At 34.7% G+C, this 6,228-nt stretch overlaps 1 non-coding gene across 1 annotated transcript; it reads right to left on the minus strand.

The window, feature by feature from the left end:
* Positions 1-5,476: 5,476 nt before the first annotated feature.
* LOC131181864 (small nucleolar RNA R71) lies at positions 5,477-5,583 on the minus strand. Its single transcript, XR_009150339.1, has one exon. It is a non-coding gene; the product is annotated as a small nucleolar RNA R71 (small nucleolar RNA).
* Positions 5,584-6,228: the final 645 nt, after the last annotated feature.

A 6,228-nucleotide genomic window follows, 5' to 3' on the forward strand; every position in this document is an offset into this window, starting at 1 on the left:
TTCAGGCCAGGAAGCTACTTGGGAACGTGAAGAAGATATGAGGAGACAGCACCCACAGCTGTTCAGAGACTAATTCCAGGTAAAATTTCGAGATGAAATTTATTTTAGGGGGGGAGAATTGTAACACCCCTATGTTCGGTAGTGCGTTCTACTGTTCCAGTGACCAGTGTTGTCCGGACAACTAGGATGCCTAGAACTACACTTCGTTATGAGTGAGAAGACATAAAATAATGAAATACAATAGAAGAAAACACAAGAAAAACAAAGGAAAAATAATAGCAAAGAAATGTAACCAAGTTAAACGAGCCGAGAACCCTAGCGATGGGTGACCGCACCGGGAAGTCACGGCGTGGACCGTTAACTAGCCCTGGACTGCAGGGAACCCTGGAAAATATTTTTAAGACTTAAATAGACCCCCTATTGAAGTATAAATACCATAAGAAATATTAAATAAAAATTAAATAATTAGTACAAAGAAAGTGAGAAATCGAAAAACGGACAAAACCTGGTGTTACCGAAAAATCGGGAATGCAACCCGAACAGGGGCATTGTGGTCATTTGACATCCCGAATTGTCTTTTGACCTAAATGTCCATTAAAAATAAATAATATTATACTTGGAAAATATAATGAAAAATTAATTTAGGGGTACCTAATGTAAATAGTAAAAATGGAGGGTAAATTGACTAATTATCACATTTAAACATAAAATATAATTGATTTTGTGTAAGTGGACCACTAAGGATTATAATATGTATTTAGTGGGCAGATTACTCCACTCAACATCTTCATCTTCCTCATTTCACTCACCATTGCCGAAAATCCAAAAGCTTTCAATCCTCCCATGGCCACCCAAATGCATGACCCTTTACACCCATTTTCAAGCTATATTTTCTTTACTTGTCTTCATTAAAAGTGTTCTATACATCATGGGCAGTAGATAGGCAGCAAGAAATGAAAGTTTTTGTGGAGTTTTGAAGAATTTTCAAAGTGGTAAGTTTGTATTTTTTATTGTTGCTTTGTTAAAGTTTGTAAGAATGTTATGGGTGTTTGATTTATGGAGAAATTTTTGAGGTTTGATGTTGAATGGGGAATGTGTACTTTTGGAAGCCATGGAAACACGTTGAAGGCAGTTTATTTTTTCTTTTTAATGGTGAATTAAATGATTGATTAAATGTATATTGTGTAGGAAATTGTTTGGGTGATGTATACTTAGTGTATGTAAATGTGAATTCAAATTTGAAGCTTGGAAATGAATGGAATGTAAAGGTACCATTGTGGCAGTTTGTTAACTCTTGATGAATGCTAGAATTCATGCTTGGTTTATGGAATAATGATGTTAATTTGTGATAGGGGTTATGGAAGTTTGAGTGCATGTATGATGGTGTAAAGTTGGACATGTAAATGAGCATGAATTGGTGATTGAATTATTATAAATTGAGTTGGATAAATTCTGTACTTGTTGGTGCACATTGAATGTAATTGTAAGCTGCCAAAATGACCTATAATATGTTGTAAATTATGTTTAGGTTGTGGTACAACCAGAATTGGTTTGAATGTTGAGTTTGGTAAGTGTTAAAAGTGATCCTTGATGTGTATGCAAGAAATGCAATAAGGCAGTTTGTGTTTTAGGCATATAACTTTAAGTGTGTGGCTCCAATTGGTATGAGACCAATTGGAGGTGAAACTAGGCACAAAATGTGCCAACTTTCATGAAGGAAGCTTGCCAAAATTCTTCTTGCAAGGTAGCTTGAAAAATGACCAAATCCGGATTAAGTGCAAATAAGGCCTGAAAATTTACCATTTGGGCAGCAGTTAGTATTTAGGCCATAACTCACTCAAAAAAGGTCCGATTGACCTAAAATTTTAACCATGAATAGTTAAGACCCATATCTACAAGTCTTATGAAGACACCAAAGCCTATAAATGACCATAAGCAAGTCAAACATCTTGCACAAGTTCGGATCCAAAAACTGGCCGAACCTAAAATGACCTAAAGTGACCTAAAATGACCAATTTTGATGCAATTTGACCAGCAATAGTAAAATGACCATAACTTGGTCTACATAACTCAGAATGACCTGAAATTTTGCCCCGCATTCCATAAGACATAGATCTACAAGTTTGTAGTTTTGACCGAAACCCAAAAATCGAGGGAACTAGGTCGTCGGGCTAGGTCAAACTAGTATCCCGGAATCCAGCAAATTGCAAGAAAACGCAAAATACATAGAAATGAATTTGGTAACATGTACCAACCCTAAAATACTATCGAATGTGACATATTAATAACATTAAAACCTAATTTACCTAGAATGCATCGAGGGTCGACATATTAGGTTGACTAAGCAAATATTAGAATTCAGTGAATTACTTATCAAGCATTATCGTTAGAGACAGTTTAAATGAGTACTGAAACACTTCAAATTGTGTTTCTCAGTTAGCAAAGACTCAGGAAAAGGGAAGGAAACACTGAGTCAAGACCAGGAGACAGTTATCAGAGGTTTGTGCACAACAACTATTTCTTTTGAATTTTTCAATTGAAATGAATTATGACTATTTGTACATTATTGTTTTAAATTGTGAAAATGTGTTTGAATGGATATTTATCACTTGAAAAGCACTATAAATGGTTTGAAATTGTGAGAAATTGTTTGAATGATATTGATGGATACTTATTGATTGAAAAGCATTGGAAATGGTTTGAAACCACAGCTATCATGTATATTGATTGTATTCCTCGCTAGCTTGTCTAGTGGGACGAATTGAATTCCCTCTCTGGCTGAAGTGTTGAGGTGTGTGCCTGTTGAGGACGAATTGGATGAGTACTCATATTTTTACTAGCTAGCTATATTATTCCTCATTAGTCATTGACTTTTGGGATGAATTGAATACCTCATTAGCCATCGGCTTTTGGGACGAATTGAACTTTGGAACATGATTAAGCTGTGTGTGATTTATTGATATATATTGTGAGATTGTGAAATGAATTTAAACTCTTATTAACATACACTGTCTTTTGAATTTAACCATGATCTGACTTATTGAAATTTATGGTGATATTGAGAAATGGAGTTTAAATTCTTGTTGACAATTACTGTCTTGAAATTAACTATGGTTTTAAGTATCCACTATTTATATGATTTATGAATTGTGATTTAAAGTTGTATTTGGTTAATGTTGTGCACCACTGAGACATTGTCTCAGCGATAGCTTTTTATTGCTGTCGTAGGTAGACAGACGGACAGGGCAGCAGACTAGGCTGCTAGTACATCCAGCGAGAGATTATCGGGTATAATGAGTATACCACATTTTGCATTTTGTACTGTAATGTATGTTCACTGTATGTACATATTATTTTTGATTTTGAGCAGTTGTAAATTAAAGTTCTACATTGAAGTTGTAAAGTAAATTATGAGTTATTTTGAATTGTAAAAATTGTATTATATTTCTTGTATCTCAGTCTTTGAAAAACTACTATGGATTTGAGTTGAAAAATATGTTGTGTTGAGAAACATGTTGGAGTTGAGATTTGGAAATATATATTGAAGTGCTTTTTATAGGTTTTCTAAAGAATTGTTTTATCCAAAATACAGATGGCACTCTGCCAAAATTTTTACAGAAATTCCAAATAATTCAAATGTGTTAGTTCTATCACTTCAGTTCAAAAAGGTTTTTAACACCTGTAAATAGTGCTCACCACTGTAAAAGAAGTATGAAAAGTTTTTAAAATCCCTTGTAGTGTATTTAATGGGTTATCAGTAGACGGAGTTGGTAATTCATTAGGTATACTACGGGATCATGTTATGCCTTACAGAGGGGTAGGGTGTGACAGGCTAAGTTTTTAATTCAGTTCAAGGGATTCAAGTTCCTATGTGTGATTTATGAGACCAGGTTCTTAATTTAATTTATGTCTTTTTGAATATCTATTATTTTCTTATTTAATTGTTTTTTATCTGTTAAATAATTTGCTAAAAAGGCCTATTAGTTAATTGTTTGATTTGATCAGTTGCTAGTTCATCTTCATAATCCATAATTATTGTGTAAGATTGAACGTGAGTAGCAATTAGGTTTTATTGATTATGATCCAAGTTTTTGATAATAACCTAAAGAAACAATAGGGTGGATTAAATGATTTATGCTTCATAAATTGTTGTTCAGCTTAACTACTTCCTTTTCTTAAAGCAGTTATTAATTTGATGAGGATTGCTTAATACCAACTCAGTTAATAATTAGAGTCAATAAGAGTGTTGGGATCAAATTGATGAGTATAGGGAATTCAGGGGTTTACCTCGTTGTTTGGCGAATCTACGTTAAGTATTCAATAATAGATAATTGTATTTGTTTTGTCTATGATCAAATCAATGCATTGGAATGAGAATTACCTTGGACTGAAGTTTGTTTAATTGGAGAGTTTCTTATTTTTGGATTTTAATTTTGGATTTTTGATTTCTTCTTTGGATTGTGAATTAACACCCTCCCCCTCAACCTTTGTTTCTTTTTCCATTACACAAGTGCGCGAAATTTAATAATTTAGTCTCTAGGGTTCGACCTGGATTTACCACTTACTGCAGAAAATATTTCATAATTGGTGATTTCAGTTAATTTAATTTCTGGTGGATTCGACAACCATTAAGAATTTTGGTGCCGTTGCTGGGGACTGAAATTTATTGAAATTCGTGTTTTTGGTGTTAGGATATTTTATTGTTAATTCTGTTTGTGAAGTGTTGCTATTTTCAGGTTTTTGAAAAAAAAAAAATTTTACGGTGTTATTGCTCATTAAGAATTTTGGTTGAATTTGGAGGGTAGCCCATACCTATTTTAAAGGAAATGATGCTCTGATCAAGACCAATCAATCCATAGGATTCCTTAGCCCCACCCTCTTGAGGCCAAATTCCATTGTTTTCTAGGGTTTTGAGGCATTTTTCTCCTTTTACTTTTGATTTTTTTTGTTTATGACAAGAATTTCTCAATCTGGTGAATTGATCTTTGATCCAGAAGTAAAAAAAATAGCTAAACAGTTGAGAAAATTGGCTAAGCAAGCTAGGCAGATTCCGAGTACATCTGAAGGAGTCCAATCTCCAAGGGAGTTAAGTTCGGATTCAGAGTCAAATTCTAAAAATGAAACCATGGCTACTAGGACTTTGAAAGAATTAGCTGCCCCTAATTTAAACCAATAGCCTCTATGTACTCAATACCTTGCTTTAAATGTTGCTTTTGAGTTAAAATCTGGACTAATTCATTTGTTGCCTAAGTTTCATAGTCTTGCAGGTGAGGGTCCACATAAGCATCTAAAGGAAATTCATGTTGTGTAACCTTAAGGAGTTTCAGAGGATCAGATCAAGCTTCGAGCTTTCCCTTTCTCACTAGAAGGCACAGCTAAGGATTGGTTGTATTACCTTCCTTCTGGATCTGTCAACTCATGGAATGGAATGAAATAGATATTTCTGGAGAAGTATTTTCCTGCTTCCCGTTCTGCCAATATAAAAAAAGAAATTTGTGGCATCCGGCAGTACAATAGAGAGAGTTTGTATGAGTATTAGGAGAGATTTAAGAAGCTGTATGCAAGCTGTCCCCATCATCAAATAAGTAAGCAGCTATTGATTTAATATTTCTATCAGGGACTTCTACCAATGGACCACAGTATGATAGATGCTGCTAGTGGAGGAGCATTGGTTGACAAGACACCAGAAGAGGCAAGGAGGCCGATTGCTAACATGGCAGCAAACTCTCAGCAGTTTGGAATGAGAATGGATCACGCACCTAAGAAGGTTAATGAGGTAAGTACATCTAACCTTGAGAAACAGATTTCTAATTTAACTTCTTTGGTGAGGCAATTGGCTGTAGGAAAAATGCAAACTATTAAGGTATGTGAAATTTGTTCGGGTTCAGGTCATGCTACTGATATGTGTCCTGTATTGCAAGAGGATGAATCAATGCAACATGTTAATGCAGTAGGAAATTATGGACAGCCACAACATAAGTATGATCCCTTTTCCAATACTTATAATCTAGGATGGCAAGATCATCCCAATCTGAGTTATGGGAATCAACCAGTGCAAAACCAATACCAGCAGCAAAGATAAGTGAATCTACCACCTCCACCTCCCTCAAATCAAGGTATGTCACTTGATGAAATTGTTAAGGCTTTGGCTAACAATACCCAGCAGTTTCAACAAGAGACCAAAAATAGCATTCAAAATATAGAGAGGCAGATTGGTCAGTTAGCCTC

Source organism: Hevea brasiliensis, chromosome 7 (assembly GCF_030052815.1).
Source record: "Hevea brasiliensis isolate MT/VB/25A 57/8 chromosome 7, ASM3005281v1, whole genome shotgun sequence".
NCBI lineage: Eukaryota > Viridiplantae > Streptophyta > Magnoliopsida > Malpighiales > Euphorbiaceae > Hevea > Hevea brasiliensis.